At 45.4% G+C, this 10,236-nt stretch overlaps 1 pseudogene; it reads left to right on the top strand.

The window, feature by feature from the left end:
- Positions 1-280: 280 nt before the first annotated feature.
- Positions 281-10,236, top strand: part of LOC139000948 (sulfotransferase 1C4-like) — a 37,296-nt pseudogene continuing 27,340 nt past the window's right edge.

The following is a 10,236-nucleotide window of genomic DNA, read 5'->3' as shown; positions in this document are numbered from 1 at the left end:
GCAGTCGGGGGAGGGCCCCAGCGCTCCGGATCCGCGGGGCCCGGGGTGCCGCAGTCGGGGGAGGGCCCCAGCGCTCCAGATCGGCGGGGCCCAGGGTGCCGCAGTCGGGGGAGGGCCCCAGCGCTCGCATTGGCCGGGCCCGGGGTGCCGCAGTCGGGGGAGGGCCCCAGCGCTCGCATTGGCCGGGCCCGGGGTGCCGCAGTCGGGGGAGGGCCGAGGCCAGGAAGCGCCTGAGTGCGAAGTCCCAAACCACAGGCCGGGCTCGGGGCAGGGCCACCAGGTAGCGGCTTTTCCCTGCCCCGCGCAGGCTCCCAGGAGGCTGCGGTCAGAGGCTGCCTGTAGGGTGTCCGACCACAGCTCTGCGCTGACTGAGAGCCCGCAGTCTGTGGGAATAGCACTCGACTCCCGACACCAGTGGCCTTGAGCAGAATGGAGCTGAAATGGGATGGGACAGAGCGCATGACTGTGGACTATGTGAAGGGAATCCTGCAACCCACGCCCACCTGCGACAGCTGGGACCAGATCTGGGACTTCCAGGCCAGGCCCGAGGACCTGCTCATCTGCACCTACCCTGAAGCAGGTGGGGCGGGCAGGGAGCAGGGGAGGGGGCGGGAAATGCCTTAATAGTGAAATAAAGAGATGACCGGGTTTCAGAGAAGGCTGCTGGCTGGGCAGAGTGAGGCCACAGCAAATCGCCGTGGAAACTGAAACTAAAATGACCTACAAGTTTTAAGCGTTTAATTCTTCCAGCGACGCACATTTCGTTTTACTTCCTCAGAAGAGCGTGAATAAAACAGCAAAGAACAAAAGGGCTCTAGACTTGGTGACTGATTCGTTTCCCGCAGGCCTTCCTGTGGGCCTGGTACAAAGCCGCTCTGTGTGGGTGAGCAGGAAAGGGACCCAGGCTGATTTGGGGACGAGTAGGGGAGCTGTGGTTCTGCACTGCTGACCCGCTCAGCAGCCCTCAAATCTGCAGGTCAGGAGCGGAGAGCTGTTCTTCCTAAGTGTCCCAGTTATGCCCCAATTAATTAATGATCTGTCTAGATTTAGTGGGACATACGCAGGTGACCAGGGGTCAACAATAACGGCCTACCCCCTGGTACTTCAAACCTAGACAGTTGAGCCGAGCCGGAACACATGAGCACACAGACAGAATTAGTATGCAATCACACCTATTCCTAGTGGGTCCTAGGCTCCAGCAAATGCGCCTGGCGATGCGCACCGAAAGACGGACGATGAAGACAGAGACAGACGGGCGGCCGCAGTTGGGTCAGGCTCACACAGCACAGCAGTCAATCAGGGGCTCGTCTCACGGAGTGACGTGGAGTCCGCCTCTCATCAGGCAGGAGACGTCCACTGAAGAAAATCTGGTCTTATACAGCCAGTAGTAAACAACTTGTGTCTTATCCGTGTGGGCCAGACGGTGGTCCTTGTGCTAGGAGCAGGGTGTTTACACTTTAAGGGCTTAGGGCATTCACATCAAGATAGTGGGGCGTTCACCACATTTTGGAAGTTACAGAGTATTGGGGTCTTCACACAGCAAACATTTCACACAGTAATTATTTCCACACATTAGAGGGGTTTCCTTATGACCATAACATTATTATAACATTCCACCTGGTGGTCCCCGAGGGACATATGGGGAGGGGGACCACAGGGAGCCAAAAATTAATTTTATTTTTTCTGCAGCGTAGGAATCTAATGAAGAGGGAGAGGAGGTAGATAATGGCTAAGACAAATAAAATGGTTTTAGCTGTTTGCCAAGCAGAGGTGACAGAGTTCCATCCTTTTTGGATGTAATAGAGGGGGTTAAAGAGATTCCAGTGTGGGGTGCAAGGTACAGTCCTCCAGAGAGAAGCGATGGTGGTCCTGAAGTCGCAGTGTTTGTCAAGGTCGGCCAGGTCTGCAGCTGTGTTGAGGGTCATGCTGTTGGGTGTCAGGAGTAGGTGGTCGATGGCTTTCAATGTTGCTCCAAGTTTCTTGATGGTGTCATCAGAGTGTTTCTGGAGTTCTTTTAACTTAGAAATGGTGTTATTAATGGAAACGGGTTGGTGTAATGCTTCAGGGAGATAGAGAATTGGATAGGTACAGAGGGATGAAAATATAGGGAAGTTCTTTCAATAAAGGAGGAATATTGGGTGTCATTAAGATATGTAATATTCATAGGGTGAGAAAGAAGGGTGCAGTTATTAGAAGAATCAAGAGGAAGGTCAGATTAGAGGTATAATCATAATATGTAATATTCACAAAGCAGGTAAGGAAATAAAAATGGCCGAAGTTATATATAAGGGGTTCTGGGGTATGGGGGTTCATGGGGACTGAGAAGAGGGACAGTTGAAGTGGGTTGGCAGCAATGTAGATATTAGGTGTGAATTCAACAAGGGAGTTTCGGGGGGAGAAGTAAGGTTCAGCATAAAGTAGGTCAGAATCGGGTTTAGCCCAGGTACCGTCAGGTAAGAGTGCAGGGAGATTTAGGGCAGAATATCCGACCAGGTGTTCGCCACCTATTGTAGGAAGAATAGTTAGTTGGCAAGAGAATAAATCGCAGCCAACAGGTTTAGAGAAATCAACCATAGCGGTTGAATCACTCCAGGTTGGGTTGAAGCCATGTCCCAGAAGCATAGGGTATGAATGTCTTTAAGAGCACAGTGAGGAAGTTTTGGGTTTGTTGGCAGGAATAAAGTAGTTGGAAGTCTGAGAACCTGGTATTGAGATCCTGAAGGTCTATGTGAAGCTGGCGGATGTTGTCATCCATGGTTTTTGCTCCGGCTGAGAGTAGTTTCAGTTGCTGTTGGGTTTGGATTGCTAATTCATAGGCTGAGTGGAAATTTCTAGATATAAGGTGTAAGCGTTCATTATATCTAGAGTTTTGAAGTTTGGTGTATTTTTGTAGGTCTAAAGATATTTCAGCAATTTTGACAGTGTTAGCTAAAGAGACCGTGAGAGAAAGAGCTGCAACAGCGAGTCCAAGTTGAAGCAAGTGTCTGCGGTTGGTTTGTCCAATAGATGGCAGTGATGGAAGGTTAACTTGGAGTTTATTTCTGAGGGGTGCGCATTGGGGAATGATAGTAGTTACTAGAAAATCTTGTTTTGTAAAAATAATAGTTGTAGAGTGGATTATAGGTCTGTAGATAATTCTCATTGGGTTGTTTGTTTGGGTTATAATTGGTGGTGGTGGAGATGTAGAAGGTTGAGGGTTGGTGATGCCATAAGAGAATAGTGGTTGGTAGAGGTATGTTCTAAGGCATACTGTGCTGTTATAACATCCTCTATGAATAACGCAAGGTTGAAGAGGGTTTTTTGTAAAGCAATCCGCAAAAGAGAGTTGTGTGTAATACAGTGTGGTTTGTAATGGGTGAGTAAGAGTGTAGGTATAATTTGTTCCATGCACCATCCATATAGTGGAGCATGTATTGTTGGTATCTTTGTGATAGGGTTCCTGAAAGTCTGTGTGTGTTTGTTGGATTAATGTTTGCTCCAAAATTGTAGAACCATGCAATAGGTTTCAGACCATATGAGATGTTATATGTAAGGTTTACAAGGTCGTCCTGAATATTTAAACATGAATGGTGTCTTAGGTCAGGATTAGAGATGATATTAGGTCTGATTACAGTTTTAGGGTATTGATAAATGTATGTGGTGGAGTCGCTGGGTGAATTGGCGGTGTCTACGCTATTGCCAGTAGTGAATTTGAAAGGAATAGAAAAGTTAGTCCAGGAGGTAATAGGGAATGGGCCATAAGAATATGGATTTGTGTGAAGAGAATTGAAGGAAGAAGCATAGGTTTGATGTGTCTGGAGTAGGTAGGGTAGTTTGAATCCCACGAATTGGAGGTGAGAGACACAGCCACCTGTAAGGCTATACATGGGCGTAGTCCTTTTAAGTAGGAAGACTGGGAATTTGTAGTTTCCTTTCGACCATGAAACATTTGTCCATGTGTAAGGGTCTCCATCAAGGGTGTAGTAGAGAGTGTTTCTGAGGGTATTGTAGATATTGCTGTGTGTTATATTAGGAAGTTTCACAATGGGGAGTTTAGGGTATGTTGCATGAAAGTTGGGAGATAGGGGTATGTTAGTGAGATTTGCAAGAATGCATGCTCTGTGTCTGGTTGCTGTAGTGTTACAGAGGTGAGATCCATTAAAGGAGTAAACAGGTTTGTCTTCAAGTGATGTGTGTGTGTTGGATATGACTCCTGGGAAATGTGGTGTTGTGAAGTTTGTTTTCCAAAATCCCCAAAATTCGGGTTGGGATACTTTCCATTTAACGGATTCGTGTTGTCTGACAGTGTGTGCCTGGAGAAGCCATAAGACTTGAGGAGAGACTTTCTCCATGGCATTGAAGCAATTGAGAACCGTAAGAAGTTCAATGTATGCTCCAAGAACTAAATCAGAGTCATCATTTTTTTCTGTTTAAAGAAATTTTCTATGTTGGACTGGGTGTCATTCGGGATAAATGCAATGAAGCATATGCAAGCTATTTTACCAAGTTTAGGATTGTTATTAATTTGGAGTAAAGGATTGTTGAAATTTTTAAATACAAGTGGTGTAATGAGATCTGTAAGAACTTGTGGAATATGTATGGCCAGAAATTTTAGTCTGAGGTTAAAAATTCCTGAGGGGTTATGACGTCCTCTAGTGGTGTTGTAAGAGGTGATATAAGTGTTGGTGACATGAGTCAATGCAGAAGTTGCCGAAGATTGGAAAGTTAGGAAAGCCTATGAGGTAGTATTGATAATATGTAATACTGTTTTCTGTGATTATATGAGTCATATTAAAATGTTCCATTTCATTGAATCCTAGTGGGAGAGTTGGGTTTAGTAGGTGGTGAAAAGAATGGATGTCTGTTAAAGATAGGTATTCCTGTAGGTGTTGTTGTAGGTGTAGATGTTGTAATTGTGTCATTTGTGTATTCATCATAACCCAAATTCTCATAATCCTCAAAATTGTCTCCCTCTTCACCCATGTACCAGAAATGCATTAGTCTTTCCATAAAGGGAATGATATTGAGATTTGCTCTTTGTATACATGAGTAACAAAGGGATCTATGTTTTGGATGGGTTGAGAATAAGAGGATTTGTTAATGGTTTTATAAGTTGTAGTTGATGGTTCACAATGCTGTGTGTCTATGATTGATATTGATCTAGTGGTGAGTGCATCTTGAAACCATTGAAGTGGTGTGCAGTTTTTCAGTTGGGTGTAGTAATGAGCTCTAAGAGTCGTTTGCTCAGAATTTAGTGCAAGGGTTTGGCAAGAGTGTGCAGGAAGGTATGCAGGGCAGAGTTTATAGGTGCTATGGTAGTAGATCAAGGTATTAAAATCAAAGTGTCCTATAGAGTATGAGAATAAGGAAGTATTATTTGTCACTATGTGTACAGTTGGGTACACATAGTGTTTTCCCAATTTTTTTCAGTTTAGGTATATGGGTAGGATGTGTAAGAAAGATAAGTGAAGGGATTGTTGTTGTGGTAGTAGAGGGAGCAGTGGTAGGGTTCGAGATAGAAGTAGTGATTATAGAAGTATGGGTTGTGGCATTGGAGGTATCAATAGTAGTGGTAGCATTAGCAGAGGTGGCAGTAATAAGGGAGAGCATAAAGACTAGCGGTAACAGAAAATATCTAATTGCATGTCTCCCTGTTCTAAATCCTGAATGATGTCTTGTGCTAAAGTGCATGGTGATTTCTTCCTGAGTGATACTGGGTATGCATTCCCATATTGGCAGCGTGAGGGGAAATGGTGGGGATTGATAGTGGAGCATAAGAAGCAATGAAGGAGGTTGCTAATGAGAGTAGTTGGGATAGGATCTGGGTCTCTATTAGGAGAGTAGATGGCTGCCTCCACCAAACGAGTGTAGTGCTGTAAGAGGTGGAGGTAATTAATAGTAATTTGCTCTGGGAGATATTCAGCAAATGCTTGAATATCTGCCGAAACCAGTTTGGCTCAGTGGATAGAGCGTCGGCCTGCGGACTGAAAGGTCCCAGGTTCGATTCCGGTCAAGGGCATGTACCTGGGTTGTGGGCACATCCCCAGTAGGGGGTGTGCAGGAGGCAGCTGATCGATGTTTCTCTCTCATTGATGTTTCTAACTCTCTATCTCTCTCCCTTCCTCTCTGTAAAAAATCAATAAAATATATTTTAAAAAATGCTTGAATATCATCCAGCAGGTTATGGAGACTTTGTCTCACTGGGCCTGTGAGGCTAGTCTGTAGGTTTGCTGGGTTTTCAGAATAAGAGTTGGGTATCCAGCAGTACCAAGAATCATTACATATCAGGGGGTGAAGTCGTATGCGATAATTGTCAAGAGCAATACCAGGGTAAGGAGGAATTGTTGGGTATGGGGCTCGTTCTGAAGGAGGGTTAATTGGAAGTGGGGTAGAGAGAACAGTAGGGTAAGTGGGGGATTGGTTTGGTGTGGATTGTGGGGGTACTGGGACTGCTGAGATTTCTTCTAGAAATTCATCTAGTTGTTCCGGGTTTCCAGTGCCTGATCACTGAAAAAGAGAGGGGTACTATTTGTTTAGGATGCAGAGGGTATAGTTATAAAGAGCGGAGCAGGGGTTTTTTAAGGTCTCTAGGGTCGCGTGGACGGTGATGGCGGGCTCGGTGGTGGTGGTATTGTCACATGAACGATACGGACACCACATCCAATGGAGTGTCAGTGGGGTTGCTAAGAGTGCTATAAGGAGGAGGAATCCAAAGAGGGAGATGCAGACAGTCCTTAAGCACATCGTTAAGGAGGCATTTGAGGGTCAACACTAGAACTAGTGTGGGAAGGATTGAGAAGGGGAGTGAGAGGAGTGTGTAGAGATCAATATGGAAGTTTTTGGGTGAGCAGTTGGGTCATGCCAGAGGGTAGAGTTCTGTAGTTTGGTTTGTTGTAGGTGTCCTAGACTGTTTACAGTCCAGAAGAGCGATGATCCAGAGTGGGCGATTATTTCCTGTGGGGATAAGGAGCCAGGCTTAGCGGATTTGGTTAAGATTTTATAGGGTAATTTTTTGGTGATATTGAGGGGTGGTTCATGATCTGCAATGGAATTATTTACAACTAGAGGCCCGGTGCACAAAAATTTGTGCACTGGGGCGGGGGGTGTCCCTCAGCCCGGCCTGTGCCCTCTTGCGGTCTGGGACCCCTCAGGAGATAACGACCTGCTGGCTTAGGCCTGCTCCTGGGTGGTAGAGGGCAGGCCCAATCCCTAGGTGCAGCCCCTGGTCAGGCTCAGAGCAGGGCTGATTGGGGAGTTGGGGCGCCACCCCCTGTCATGCACAGAGCAGAGCGGATTGGGAGGTTGCGATGCCACCCTCAGTCACGCTCAGGGTGGGGCCGATTAGGGGGTTGGGGCAACACCCCCTGTCACACTCAAGGCAGGGTCGATGAGGAGGTTGCGGCGCCACCCCCTGTCACGCACAGAGCGGGACCAATCAGGGGGTTGGGGCGCCGCCACTGTCACACTCAGGGCAGGGCCGATGGGGAGGTTATGGCTCTACCCTGTCACACACAGAGCAGGGCAGATAGGGAGGTTGTGGCCCCGTCCCCTGTCACACACAGAGCTGCATGGCGATCAGGGGGTTTGGGCGCTGCCCTCTGTCACACTGATTCGGTGCCAGGAGGCCTCGAGGCTCCGCTGATCCCAGTGCTGGGAGGCATATTACCCTTTTACTATATAGGATAGAGGCCTGGAGGCCAGCTGGTTTGCCCTGAAGGGTGTCCTGGATCAGGGTGGGGGTCCCCACTGGGGTGCCTGGCCAGCCTGGATGAGGGGATGATGGCTATTTGCAGCTGGTCACACACCCTTCAGGGTGGGGGTCCCCACTGGGGTGCCTGGCCAGTCTGGGTGAGGGGCTGAGGGCTGCTTTCAGGATGGCAGTTGTTGACTGAAGCTCCCAACCGCTCCTTTTTTTTCTCTTTTTTTAAATTTTATTCTGGTCCAGATTTAGCTCTGGCTCTAGCTCTGAGGCTCCCTATCTGGTTTGTTTGCCGTTCTATAATCGAAACAATGTATAACTTCAGCTCTGAGATCCCGGCAGGCTGAAAGCTGGTTTCTGGGGTTTTGTTTAGCTTCTTATTTGCAACATAGTACATAGTTGCTTAGAGTTGCAACTCAGAGGCCGGCAAGTCAGGCGGGGAACGTTGGAGTCTGCAGTCACTGGAGCAAGCAAGCCTCATATTCGCTTCCAGCTGCCTGGCTGCCAGCCGCCATCTTGGCTGACAGTTAATTTGCATATACTCACTGATTAGCCAATGGGAAAGGTAGCGGTCGTACGCTAATTACCATGTTTCTCTTTTATTAGTGTAGATGTGTGGTTGGAGTAATTCTTCTATTGGGGAAAATCTATTTGCCTTAGGTGTGTTTAGTTGTAGACATGCTTTGTCTAGTAATTCTTGTAGTGTCTTGAATGACCTGTCCATGAGTAGTGTTTGCCATTTGTGTTTGAGGAGGCCATTGTGTCTATGTGTCCAGCTGCTTGTGGGTTATAAGGCAGGTGGAAATTCCAATCGATGGCTAAGTCTTGTGCTTCTTGTTGGACTGATGATGCTGTGAAGTGTGTGCCTTGGTCTGATTGAAAGATTTGCAGTGGTCCATAGAATGAGAACCATGTTGAGAGTGCTTGAATAGTGGTTTTTGCATTTGGATGTCTTGAGGCATAAGCATAAAGTATTCCAGTTGCTGTATCAACAATAGTGCATGCATATTTGTCTGCAAAGGGTACCTGAAGTGGTCCAATAAAATCAATTTGTAAGGCTTGATTAGGCAAGCCTAATCAAGTCTTAGGCACAAATGCATTAGTCAGTCTGGGTGTTATAAGAGATTTAAACGTGTGAGTGCCTTTGCATTGTTCACAGGAATTGATTGCTTGCTTGATGAGTTTAATGGGTGCCTTTAGGTTCCTCTTAGCAGGGGTCCTCAAACTACAGCCCACGGGCCACATGCAATACAAATACTGTATTTGTTCCCGTTTTGTTTTTTTACTTCAAAATAAGATATGTGCAGTGTGCATAGGAATTTGTTCATAGTTTTTTTTAAACTATAGTCCGGCCCTCCAACAATCTGAGGGACAGTGAACTGGACCCCTGTTTAAAAAGTTTGAGGACCCCTGCATCTTAAGGAACCAAGGGGCAAGAGAAGAATGTCTGAGGTATCCTAATGTTGTACGTATCTGTTGTATAGATTGTGATGCAAAGGTGAGTTCTGACGTAGATGGGAGCAATTTGTATTTGCCATTTTCTTTCCTAAATTTAAGTTTAGGAAGAAGGGTGATGGACTAGTCATTATTTTCATTTCTTACTAATTTTAGATTAATTGCTAATGATTTTGATTTGTCCACGATAGTGATGTTGTCTTCAGGTGTGATGCCTTCTGCTAATGTATCTGCTATTGGGTTGTGGAGCATGTGGATGTTTTGTCTGTGGCGTGAGCGTTGACATGTGTCATTGTATATTTTATTTTATTTTAAACTTAAAGAATGTTTATTGAAAGATACACAAAGGGAGTCAAAGACATTTGGAAGAAGATACATGCATCACATATAACAGGCAAAGGGCCACCCACCCAATGGGCAAAAACATGGCCAATAAACATGAAAATATGCTATGCTTTGCTAGTAATTGAACAAATGAACATGTAAACCCCATGAGAAAACATTTTATACCAACCAGACTGGCAATCAAAAACAATATTGTAATAGCAATGATTAGCAAAGGGTATAGAACACCAATGTATTTCTGGTGACAATGTAAACTGGTATAATTCTCTTTAGAAACCAAATTCAGTTTACCATTATTTAATAACTTTGAAGGTATATCCAATGAACCAGCAATTCCACACCAAGAAATACACCCTGGAAAAATTGTTGCATAGGTGTACTTAGGGAAATATACAAAAGAGCTCCTAGCAGCATTATTTCTAATAGCAAAATAAATAGAAATAACCCAGATGCTAATCAATAGCTAAATGGATTAATTAATACCAGTTACACAGAACCACACAAGTGAGTCTCAGAAATATAATGTTGAACAAAAAAAAGTGCCTTGTAAAAGAATGCATGAAAATGATTCCTTTTATATTATGAGAAAAAAAAACCATGCAAAATTGTTCAAGATGTTTTTGGGACAAAGCCTAGGTGATAAATCTATGAAGAAATACAAAGGAATAATAAACAAAAAGCTCTCAATGGGGGTTATCTCTGAGAGGGGTGGGGGGGAGGATTTAAGGGATAGTCCTGTTGCCCATCATAAATGTAAG

This window comes from Myotis yumanensis, unplaced genomic scaffold (assembly GCF_028538775.1).
Source record: "Myotis yumanensis isolate MYYU_CA2020_CCGP unplaced genomic scaffold, mMyoYum1.0.hap1 SCAF_48, whole genome shotgun sequence".
Classification (NCBI taxonomy): domain Eukaryota; kingdom Metazoa; phylum Chordata; class Mammalia; order Chiroptera; family Vespertilionidae; genus Myotis; species Myotis yumanensis.
The sequence above is the reverse complement of the archived record's forward strand: the minus strand, read 5'-3'. Positions and strand labels throughout refer to the sequence as shown.